Below are 11,734 nucleotides of genomic sequence, written 5' to 3' on the forward strand. Positions count from 1 at the left end.
GCATTCCATACTCAGGAGTTCAATTCCTATGTACAAACAAGTAACAACAGGGTTAAAAAGAAACGTAAACATTAGGATATACGTTCCACCATTGTTAACGTGGAAAAACGTTGTTTTTTCTTTGTGATTCTATTTTGCGTTGTGCTGTGCCCACCATGGGGTTCGAAACCAAAATTTTAGAATTGTAAGTCTTGAAGTTTACCTTTGAGACACCGGAGGGTTTCTAATTTAACATTTCCAATACAATAGGTGAGAGATCTAATTTTATGTTTCTTCTCAGTAAAACGGATTGAGCGTTGCCCGTTGGTTAGTGTGTCGGACCGTGATCCGCGATTTGAGTTCTATTACGGTCTCTCCGAACAAAAATTACTCTCTGCACTATGGAGCCGCGGGGGCGTTACAAAGTGACGGTCAAATTCCACTCTTCGATAAGCTTAGCCTGCGATTTGGTGGTGGGTGGTGTTGACGCTAACTTTCTCATTATTATATCATTTAAAAATTAGTTACGACTATTGCAAGTGGTTGTCAAGTATATTTCTACGCAATTGGAACAAAACAAACTCGGGAAAAATTATGTAAATATTTCAATTTTATTTATTACGTTTTGCTTTAATTAATACAAGGTTTTATTATATTTCACTCTACATATTTCCTAAAACTGAATGATATTTCTAAATCTAACAACTTCAGAAATCCCATTATCTCCCTTAAAATATGTACAATTTATCAGAAAAATACCCATTTCTCAGATATATTGGCAATGTGTTGCACTTTATCACGTTATGTTGTTCGAGAGGATAAAGTTTAGACTACATTGAAGAGAAAGGAACGTTTCTACAAGATAATACGTTATGTATAGTTCTGGTTAACACTTGGTATACTATGGCAGAAAAAAACATGTAACAAATATTTCCCGTTGGACTTTTAAGGCCGTCTTTGGACAATTAATCTAACCAACGACACGCCCTTTTTACCAGTATAGTAGATGTACTGAGAAACGCGTCAGTTGTATTTGAAATGTGATAAACTTCGTAAATGCCATGTACAAAAAAAAAAAAAAAAAAAAAATTCTGAGCGAAGGAGTAGGTTTATTAAAGAGCGTGTTACGTATACTTCTCGTTATCTAATTACGGTCGCGGGTACTCAGAATTCCTTCTTGGTGTTTATAGTTTTACGTTAGTATTCTTTGTCTGTTGAAAAGCCCAAAGTTATACAATAGGTATTATGTGAAGTACTCATCGTACGGATAAAATCTGGGATTTTAGACCTAAAAATAAATCTTACTGCTGGGTATAAGCATGTAAAAGAAAAGACATACATTTATATTATCATACAAACTTCAAAAAATGTCAAATATTTAATGATAGACGATCATTAGGCTATCTTTGCTCTGTCTAATAAGAGGAATCGAACCCCGGTATTTAACACTGTAAGTAGACAAGTGGGTACAGAGATTTTTGAAATTACTCGTTAAATTCATTTTTAATAAATATTTCGTATTATTCAACTAAGGAATAACTATAATGACCTATAGCAGCTTCCTGGTAAAGGCAAGGCTTACATAAAAAGTCAATTGCGTAAATAAATTGTGAATCAAAGCATCTAAAGCACTGCTTATTTAAGGAAATGTTGAATTATTTCATAGTCCTGTGAAATGGTAAGTGGTTGCACAAAACCCGATTCTTTTTCGTTTCTTTATGCATCGCTTTGGTTATATTATATATATCATTCTTGGCTGACAATAATAAAGGATTTTGTGAGTAGTGTCTTTCTTAGTTAAATCTGATATGCTGCATCATGATATGTGTTAGTGTTTTAAGCTACGGGGATTTAACTCTGAATTATTGCGTTATAAGTTCTCATGTTTAGTACTTATTCAGGGACTTATCTATAAAACAGTTTATCAAATGATAAGCGGATATTTTATGGTAATTCATGCAATTTTTATGCACAAAACTTTAAATAAACTAAAGTTTCACAAAAGACAAATAGAATATTTCAAGACTCGGGAGTTCTAAAAACATATTCCAATATTACTGGTGAGCAAAAGATAGATAGCACATTGTGCAACTTTGAGCTTAACAACAAACAATCAAAGCTTCAGTAGCTGAGTGATATGTTTGAGAGCTTATAACGCTAAAAATCGTGTTTCAATATCCACGGGATCAAGTTCTACAAAAACGTGCTACGCAATTTTGTGTGAAATTTATGGACTCAAACGCTAAAATCACAGATTGGATTTTCCCTTGTGGACAGGCGCTTATATCCCACTGTGCGTTTTAATCTTAAAACAACAAAAATTACAGCAGTTTGGGACTATGGGCACGCTATGATATATAAAATAAAAATCAATAACAGTGGACAGTTATTCGATCAGACAAGTTGGCGGTGGATGGTGCTAACTGGCTTCCTTTAAGTTTGTCATTTCAAAATTACGGACAGCTACGTGATAATAGTTCTTATGTAGCTTTGCTCAAAACTTGAAATAACAAAATACTTTATAATAGTCGATGAAAATCTGATTTCATATGAAATCACTTAAATAAATTAAAAATAAATTGAAGAAACACAAGTAAACGTAATTGGTACAACAATATTCGTTGTTGGAATGGGTTCTAGTCAAGTTGTTCATTCATAGTTGTTGATATAGGCTGTAGGTAGTTGTTCAACAACCCATGTAGTGAGCATAATCAAGATGCACGCAAGAACGAGAACAAAGAGCAATTTTACTGTACCAACCAGATAATATAACTGTTCAGCATCACTGACTTAGGACACTGATGCAACATTAATTCACGCGTACGTTAAAATATATTATTCTAACACATACAGAATTCAACTGACTTAATTTACTTTTTTATAATATGGTACTAAACGATTATTCTAGAGCAGGACTGATTTTCTTTAAAGAGATACTTGCTCAAAAGTGACCACGTTACTGTGAGAAATGGTATGGGCGTAAATAACACCATGAAATGCAAATTTTGTTATGAACGTTCACAGCTCTCTTCCATGTTGATTAGTGTTAATTACTTCTATTTACTAGAATAAAAACACAGAGAGGCGATAAAGAGGAACAGGTCATTACAACTCAATGCCTGATATATAATATCCATTTTACCACTATAAATAACTAGTCTAGTTTATTCAATTTGCACTTCACCAATGCTAGTTATGAGGAATGGAGTTACATGAAACTGGTGTTACTGGTGAAGCAAATGATATCTTAACCTTGTGTTACTGGTCAAGCAAATGATAGCTTAACCTTGTGTTACTGGTGAAGCAAATGATAACTTAAACTCAACTTGTGTTACTGGTGAAGCAAATGATAGCTTAACTTTAACTGATGTTACTGGTGAAGCAAATGATAGCTTGACCTTAACTGATGTTACTGGTGAAGCAAATGATAACTTAATCTTAACTGATGTTACTGGTGAAGCAAATGATAGCTTAACCTTAACTTGTGTTACTGGTGAAACAAATGATAGCTAAACCTTAACTTGTGTTACTGGTGAAGCAAATGATAGCTTAACCTTAACTTGTGTTACTGGTGAAGCAAATGATAACCTTAACTAGTGTTACTTGTGAAGTAAATGATAGCTTAACCTTGTGTTACTGGTGAAGCAAATGATAGCTTAACCTTAACTTGTGTTACTGGTGAAGCAAATGATAGCTTAACCTTGTGTTACTGGTGAAGCAAATGATAGCTTAACCTTGTGTTACTGGTGAAGCAAATGATAGCTTAACCTTAACTTGTGTTACTGGTGAAGCAAATGATAACCTTAACTAGTGTTACTGGTGAAGCAAATGATAGGTTAACCTTGTATTACTGGTGAAGCAAATGATAGCTTAACATTAACTTGTGTTACTGGTGAAGCAAATGATAGCTTAACCTTGTATTATTGGTGAAGCAAATGATAGCTTAACCTTGTGTTACTGGTGAAGCAAATGATAGCTTAACCTTGTGTTACTGGTGAAGCAAATGATAGCTAAACTCGTATTACTGGTGAAGAATCTGTTAATCCAAAGATGACCTAAGAAGGTTCAAACGTTGTTCTTCACTTCATTTTAATAAAAGTGTTAATACCCACACTAGTTGTCTTGTGATACATTCTTTTGAGAGTCTAATGAATTTATCATGAATGTAGGCCAAAGAAAGATATCAGGATATTGTGTTAATGGAATAAAACTAAAAATTTTAAGCCACTAAGAAAATCCCAAAAGATGTTGTTTCTTCCAGTATATCTCCTTTTCTGATCTACTGTTTGTACCACTTAATCCAAGCTAATAATCCGATTCTTTTCTCTTCTTCTTCTTAGGGCTAATTCGAGTGTGTGAAGGAAGGAGGGAAATGTTTAGTGAACTCCACAAAGATATTACCCACAAGTGTGGCGCATACTGTTTTAGGGTAAGTGCAAATTTGTTGCACCATCAAATTATTGTCACTTGACGTCGCAATTCAGAATGTCTTTAAAAAAATTTTGCACTGATTATTTAGTAGTTTAAGAACAACCAAATGTTGATTTTGATTGCACTGATTATTTAGTAGTTTGAGAACAACAAAATATCGTTCATTTTGATTGCAATGATTAGTTAGTAGTTTGAGAACAACAAAATGTCGTTCATTTTGATTGCACTGATTAGTTAGTAGTTTGAGAACGACCAAATGGCGTTGATTTTCATATACTAGAAGCTTTACATTCTGATGGTTTTTATCAAAATTTAAAATGCATTTTTAGAGTTTACACTTTTGAGCTTTCTTTATGTTGTCAGAAATGCTCTCATCAGTGGTATTTGGTTTTTAATTTCTGATAAAATGAAGTATATACATTATAAATGCATACTGACCAGGGGCGGAATTTCACAAACGTGCCTCAGTTCCGGTAAGATCCATACGCTGAGGCGTAACATTCTAATATGTTTTAATCAAAATACTAGAAATGACTCATAGAAAGTGCCATTTGGTGCCCCCTTTCAAACTAGACAGGGCAGGACTCACAAATTATACGCCTGACATTGATTGTTTTGTGTTAAGTGAGAAAGCACGTCATTGAAATATATTCACCTAAGACTAAATAATTACTCATAAGATTTTTAACTTTGTTGATTAAGTTTTAAAATCATAATGGGCCTAAATAAAAACTTAACAGGAATAAGCTGACTGAATGATCTTTATTTATAATTCGTAGTTATATTTATGAAAGATATGATACAATTTTCAGGCGAACCTATGAAATTGTATGGGTACTATTTATACTTCTGTGTGTTTTATACATGCATTTCGATAAAATAAACCTCACTCTAAGCTGCATAATCTCATTTTTGAAAGCCTACCATGTAGATTGTCATATGGTTGTGTGGTAAATAAGAGGTATCAAGTTTTACTGCATGGTTTACGTTCTCATCTTGCCCTAAACAGGTGCAGCCTGCTGAGGAAAAGCAATACAACGAAGTTTTGATAGCAAGAAAGTCATAAATACAGGGCATATCATTGCAGAAAGTTGGCATCTTGGGTCTATAAATGGCTCTTAAATCTTACCAGTATAAGACAGAAAATTGTTGGTTCCCCTTACTAGAGATAAAGATTCTTTTACGAGGAATTGTGCTTAGATGTTTTGTACTTACCAACTAACAGAAAAAGCAGTTAAGTGGAGGTATAAATCATAAGTTACTAATTAGTAATGCTAAGGCTCATTAAATAAGATGGTTTTTACACATACTTTTTAAACTTTAAAGTGGACATTAAATTATTCATTAAAGTCAAATATATGTTATCTGAACGTAGCAGATTATCAAAGTTGACGTGTATTAAACTAACCTGAGTGGAAGTAATTTCTGTTGATATTTAATATGTCAAGTAGGTTTCTTTTTAGTTTTTTCAGAGCATTACTTTATTTAAAGCATTGCAGATCTTTACCTTTAAACGGCGGCCATCATTAATTGATGCTGCTACCTACAACATATAACATTGTTGGGTTTAAGGGTTCTAGCATGTTAGAACTACACTTTTAGTTAGATAAGTTTTTTCAACCGTGGCGCCCCAATAGCTTAGTGGTAAGTCTGAATGCTTGTGACGCAGAAAATGTTTAGATATCTACGATTGGGATAGCAAACAAGAAGAAATCACCATTTCTCTAGATAAAGAAACGTTTATTGTTTATTTGTTTTCGAACTATTATCGACGTACAGTGATTCAAGTAAGTGTTGGTTACATATCCACCACAAGTGAGTTTCGAACCACAAAACTGAGCACAAAAATCAACACATTGTGCCTTTTCATATATTTTGCATTGTTCAGGAAGTGGGATGCTAATGCCATCGAAAAATGACTGCTTTTGAGAAGGGGGTGTAAAATATTTTCTGACGCAAAATATTAACACACTCAGATAAAAAGATTTATTCAGACCGAGGAATTATTTTCCAAAAATGGCATATCCCATATACTTCATTGGGATTAGAAAATAACGGAGTGCGGAGCAACTTGGGACACCAGAACTTTTCAGAAAGGGACTTCAAGAAGTCATAACTAAGTCGTGGCAAGCAAAGTGTGGCGTTTTGTAACAGACAAAAATTTATGAACTTGTGTTAGTTTTCAAAGCAGTCCACATGCCCCAAATAACATAACCAGCGTAATCAAGAAGGATCTCTATCAGGAAAAGCAACACGAGTCATGAATACACAAGTTATTTGCATGACATACCTTTTTCAACTGTTCTTCTGTCACACATCTCAGTTAGCTGCAAGATGATACGGATATTCATGTTATTCCATACCATACTAAGGTGTAGCTGTCTAGTCGCCGGATGCATCATCTATGGATTTCTATTAAGTTGAAGTGTTGAAATAATTATTCTGAATCCATTGTCATAATATATTAGATGGCTTATACAGGGAGAAGATATGTGCCTCAGATATGGCAATGTTATAATGGAGCCTTTTCCAGTTGAAACTAAGTTGCAGGGCTGTTGACATGATTCTGGTCATAAGATAGAACACGACCTGACGTGGTGATATGGACGTTAACAATGTTGCGCACGTACCCTCTATATGTCGTAAATATCAAGAATTACTTGTATTTAAAGTGCACATTATTGTTTAAAATGTAATTATCTTCCATTAGTTCTCGAATGTTCAAAATCTTATCAAGACCTGTCATCGGCCTGTTGTGCCTCCAATGATCTATAGCCAACACTGTTATTTTGCTTAAGAAACATATGTTTTTATAAGTATCACTATAAATATCGCTAATTTGAAAGGTATTTCAAAGAATCATGGTGCACTCTTAAACCAGGGAGTAATTATTACAGAAAAAAATCGTGAATCTTATAGATATTGTGAATCGAGCGTTCGTCTGTTTACCGTTTATAAAGCTGTGCAAGCAGGTAGAGCCAAACATTCACTTTTGAAATGACAGGAGAACAACCATGAATAATGTTGATGACAAATGTTATTTCGCAAGAAGTAATTGAATGCACGATCATTCATATTTCAACATGTATTTCAAAATGTAGATTTACCGTATGTTATTGTTGTGTAGTTCTTAGCATGACTGAAATGTTCAACAATTACTTTTTGTGGTGGATGGTATAAGTAGCTCAGACCAACAGTGTAACATAATTAACCTTTTAAAAGTCCATGGAATAATTTAACTTGATAAATTAACTTAAACTTTCCCATCACTAGGGACGGGTACTTTCGCTTGTAATACAATAAAATAATATCTTAAGAATAATGATTTTTTTTTTAAAAAACTCAAAATATTTCTTTAGAAATAATGCACATTATTAATTCCAGATGTTTCTTTGAGTAGCTAAGATAGCTTCAAACTCTAAATATTTTCGGAAGAGTTAAGAGCAATTCGTCATTAAAAAAGATATACAAAAAATTCCATAATACATCCTTAAAAAATGTTGATGTATTATTAACTCGAAGTACACTTTCGAAAGCAGAATATTTGTTAAGAATTATGACAAGTAAAATCAGTAAAATGAAAGTAATTTTTTTCGTCTGAAGAAACAGAATTCATTAATAACTATTTTTTACCTTCAAAATATCAGTACGAATGGTACATGGCTCTAAAGTCCCAGTCAGAGGTTCTAATATCTTCAGAACGACAGGCACGTACAGATGTAATAATGTTTCAGATATTTCAACTAGTGTCTACTGTATTCACACAGTTACCAATAAGGGTATGTCTACATGGGGTACTGTTGTAGAGTTCCCCATTCCCCATCCACAGTTTCTAATACCTTCAGAGTGACACCTATCCGAGAAGGATAAGTTCACCCTACGCGTTAAACTTCATGTTACTTTATGTAGTAACGACAACGAAAAAGACAGTGGTTTCTATGCAGAAAGTCTTTTAGGGGGAGTCGTAAGTTTTTCATGCTCAGTTGATTTAAAATCAACGATGTTTAAAAAATGAAATAATAAGTTATCAGTTCACGTGCGCTGAGGCTATAATTATTTAGAATATTTTACTGATAATTCGGAATCCTTGTCGGGAAATATGTTATGATCTAATTTTTTTAGTACCCTAGCATAAGAAAATCCAATTTGATGACAAACGAGTCCAGAATTTTTTAGAGAAACATCCGTAACCATAAGTTATCACACTGCTAACTTTCCTAACTGGAAGAATGCCAAATGCTTGACTTCCTTCTCTTGTTGACGAGTTGAGCAACCTTGTTCATAACTTCTAGTATTTCGGTAATTATTTGCATTAATGGTTCTGAAATTATAATGTTCAGAATAGTTGAGGTAAGTAAAATTTAAATTAAATGTCTTTTTCTCTGTGGCACTATTATGTTGTCTTCTCTGTGTAATCTACGCAATGGTCTATCTGCAATTTGGCCATCGCAAAAATCGAACTCCGAATATTAGCTTTGTAAGTCCAGAAACCTATCGCTGGTCCATCAGAGGACTTTAGTACTTATGACTGCGACTTTTTAGGATAAAGAGTACACCACATATGGTGAAAAAACGTGATTAAGAGTAATATAATTCCTTTTTTTTTGCCTGGACTTTGTTTACCATGGCTTGCAACACTTTGTAACAAGTGATACCTTATTTCTGTTGTAGAGAAAAGAATAACTGATTCTTGTTGAAACAGTCTATAGTTGAATGAGAAGTATATAAAATAAACAGCGTGTTTCCTCTAGTTGAATGTTTTATGCTAGGCTTCATTAACCGTACATTTCTCCGGAAATTACGTTAACAAAATTATTAATATTTATGTCTCAGCGATCATAAAAAAGTAATAAACTGTGTTAACATAATTTCAGGACACAATGCAGTTTGTTTATATGCATAAAAACTATGATTTCAGTATAAAACGAGGAAATTCTCATTAGCCGCACCTGTAATTATATCTCAAATCGCTAAAATAAATAAACTCAGATCCATTCTATGAGCTGCTTTGCCACTGCTAAAAATAATTAATCAGTAAGCTCAATAGTGTATTGCTTACCTTGGTGGTTTAGGTGATGTATTATCAATAATTTCTCTAAAATACAGGCTTTACAGGAGTGGTGATTTTTATTTGTGACCTCACCTCTTTTGAAATGGAGTGGATGATTGTACTAAATGATCCACATTTCAAAGTAGTGTTCCAAATTTTTTATGAACCAACACAGTTGCAAAATGTCACGACAATAATATTATAAGCAGCATAATAACTATGTCTTTTGGTGTATTAGGAACTCGTTAAGGATTAACACGGATGACGGTGGAATGAAAAAAAAATTATATACCATATATACTCCAAAGTAGTTGTAATACAGTAATGGATTTTTGTAGGTGAAATACTTGAGTGAGGGCTAGAATAAATGTAGTGCATTACAGCACCTGTTCAAACTTAATTACACTTTAAGTTAGATATCTAGCACAGTTTCAAAGATAGGATAAGAAGTTAGCCCTAAAATACAATTATAACGTCCATTATCACTGGATCCTATGGAGGGCTAATTGATGAAACATAGACACATTGAAGGAAGATAAAGTAGATTACTGTCTGTCCGAGTCGACACATTAAGCAATTTTCATATTTTTTGAAAGCAATTTGAGTATAATTTGCATATCAGTAACATATTTCTGTATAAATGTATTCAGCTGTTGCCTCTTATACACAGGAGGGGGAGGGAAAGAATCAGAGAAGTAATTAAATACCAGATTTGTAAGAAAGGGAGAAAGCGTTTGTACCGATCTACATAATAGTTTAACCAAGACTTTATTACATGAAACTTTTGTGTTCTTTTTACAGTTTCTTCTAATCTAGCGCATCAACTTGGGTTACATAGGGAAATAAAGAAAATATTACATTTTTGTACAATAAAAGTAAACAAGGCTATGCTTCATTCTTCCAAAAATACTTATTCATTATATTTCAGGGGCGTATGATGCAAAATGACATCATAATGCAAGGATGAGTAACAATTAAAGCAACCAGTGTTTTTCATGTTAATTTTGAACTGTCAATTAGAGTGTTCGTGGTCTGTTGCCGCATTTGTTTATTTTGTAGAATATGTAAACGTTCTTGACAAAATATGTCAGTTTTGGTACTTTTTGCGATAAAAGATATGGTCTACATGGAAGACGTATTCTACCACATTTTATAAATGCACGACGTTTACTGCTTGTCATTTTAGAATATACTTTATAACTAAAATACGTTTTATGCAAATCTCACAACGAAGAACATATTTTATGTATCACCAAACTTGACAGTTAGTGGAAAACTGACTTATCAATTCTTCCGATTTATATAAAGATCAAGAAAGTTCAGTGTACATTTAGACCATTCTCAAGATTTGAGGCTAAACAAGAAAGTTACCAAATTCTGTTTCGCTCAAGAACTCATATATTTGCAATTTAAAACTACTATCGTTTATAAATATAACTTACCAAGATATATACAGTCTACCTTCTTATAATCAAAAACTGGATTTAGAAGCGCACTGTTTTAACTTAGAGCTTTATCCAATAATTCTTATTGCTTATTAAGCAGAGATTGTTGTTCAGTTACTGACAAAACCGAAACAAACGGTACTATTCAAAACCTTCTACAGTTACTGATACTTCGAAACATCTAGTGAATGGTTTTCTATAAAATCCGGCCACCGCGACTGAGCTTTTCAGATTAAGACTAAAGAAATTCACGCGCCAATCTCAACTGTCATATCTTTCAATTTAAGAATTAAAGCGCGGGTAAGAACAAGCAATACATACCATCCTAGTTTCTTCGTTACGTTTTCTTCTGGGAAACAGAGAAGCCATTATGAAATTTTTATTTCTGTATATTTTTTTCCTGCCATATAACTATTTCACCGTAAGCTAGTGAGCTACGATGCTTATAGAAGATCAATTTCTAACATAAGGAATTGTGAATTATACTCAGAATTAGCCAAGGAGTGAAGGGATTAATCTGAAATCCAGCTGGTCTACAAGGGTTAGAGCCAACTTTATTGACAAGGAGAGAAGTAAATCCCCAGCAAAGATAGACATTAATTAGATCTTGACAAGCTGTTCTTGAATGCCTTCTCCTACTCCCTGAAAATTAATCTTAAGAAAAGTAAGTTTAATGTGTATTTAGGTTTTTAACTTTACAGATTGTAAGATAAGTTAATACACGCATTAGTTTGCCTGCGATATTGTAGTTATTTGTAGTGCAACTATCCCCTTTTTATATGTTTTATGTTTTTACACTTTATCGTTTCTCAAGTGTTCTTTGTTTTAT

General features: G+C 33.3%; 1 long non-coding RNA gene across 1 annotated transcript; it reads left to right on the top strand.

The window, feature by feature from the left end:
* The first annotated feature begins 472 nt into the window (after positions 1 to 472).
* On the top strand, positions 473 to 11,488 carry LOC143257968 (uncharacterized). Its single transcript, XR_013032057.1, has 3 exons — positions 473 to 575; positions 4,320 to 4,408; positions 11,396 to 11,488. It is a non-coding gene; the product is annotated as an uncharacterized LOC143257968 (long non-coding RNA).
* Positions 11,489 to 11,734: the final 246 nt, after the last annotated feature.

The sequence above is a fragment of the Tachypleus tridentatus genome, chromosome 7, assembly GCF_004210375.1.
Source record: "Tachypleus tridentatus isolate NWPU-2018 chromosome 7, ASM421037v1, whole genome shotgun sequence".
Taxonomy (NCBI): domain Eukaryota; kingdom Metazoa; phylum Arthropoda; class Merostomata; order Xiphosura; family Limulidae; genus Tachypleus; species Tachypleus tridentatus.